The following is a 1311-nucleotide window of genomic DNA, read 5'->3' on the forward strand; positions in this document are numbered from 1 at the left end:
CCCAGTAGACAAATATACCCCCCAAAATACGACCCACCTTTATTCACCCTGACAGACAAGCGCAAATGAGACTTTTCGTATAGTGTTACGAAACAACTTCAAGCCAGATAGGGGGTGGGGTCACTCAAATTTTGTGGATTTTCGAAGCAATTTCTCCGACTACCCCCCCCCCCCGTCGTAAATAATGACGGATCCCTTATTTGACAAATTGCAATATCTACCAAATAGAGCAGTGTGTGTTGTTAAAGGTTTGAAGAAATTTGATAGCGTGTCACAATCACTAATTGAGTTGCATCTGCTTCCAGTTAAGACGTGGGTAGAATTCAGTGTCAAATTTACTTGTTTTTAAACTCGTTTTTAAACGGCATGACTCCGGTGTACATTACTGGTATGATTGAGGGAGTTCACAACTTCAATAATAATCTAAGAACAAATAGTGGTCACAGTCTCCTTGGTAAACGATCTTGCAGTAAGTTGAATGACAGGTTTTTTTTGCTGTATGTACTCCGAGACTATGGAAGTCCATTCCAGAAGAGTTGGAAGTTTTGATGAAGTGGAGTAATTGAAAAGAGGGTTGAAGACGGACCCTTTTAAACTTTCTTACAACTTGTAACAGTTGATTTTCCCCTTGTATGTTTTCTAAACTTTTTTTTTTATTTTTATTTTTAGAAATTTATCTTAATTTACGAATTTAGCCTCGCATGTATTGGTTGTATTATATGATATGTTTTAATGTCTCTTAATTTATTGTGCAGCGCTTTGGAATATTTCTAAAATAGAGGAAGTGCTCTAGAATGAAATAAATGTTCAATAACGAAATAGTGTAAGTAGTAGTCCCAGAAGTCTACAGGTAGGCCATAGAGGTATAGGAATGCCCCCTTATAATTCAATGGGTAGGCTGAGCAGTGAGATGTCTGGGAGAGGTATATTAAGACTAACACACGCATCCATTTGACTGTGATCACTGGTCTCATACGTGGAGTAATTGGATCCAAAGTGTCAAATCACAAATCAAGAGCAAAGTAGTTTCAATAACCCCTCTCAGACAATCAGAATCTTCAACTACCCGTCGCATATCATTTTGTATGCGTGCCCTCCCCCTTCATAAAGTCTGATCCAAGCCTAACTCACAGCCTGTCTCGATTTCATTCTATACACATGTTCAAGAAGGACGCATCACGTTGTGTAGCTTCTTTTCTGGGTCAAGCTTTGGAGATAAAGCCTTCGTTCACTGACAGGTAATGTACGTTTAAAAAAAAAAACCCACTTAGTTCTCTTAAACCACAGCCTCCAAGACGCACCGCTTGACAT

This window comes from Glandiceps talaboti, chromosome 11 (genome assembly GCF_964340395.1).
Source record: "Glandiceps talaboti chromosome 11, keGlaTala1.1, whole genome shotgun sequence".
NCBI classification, from domain to species: Eukaryota; Metazoa; Hemichordata; class Enteropneusta; family Spengelidae; genus Glandiceps; species Glandiceps talaboti.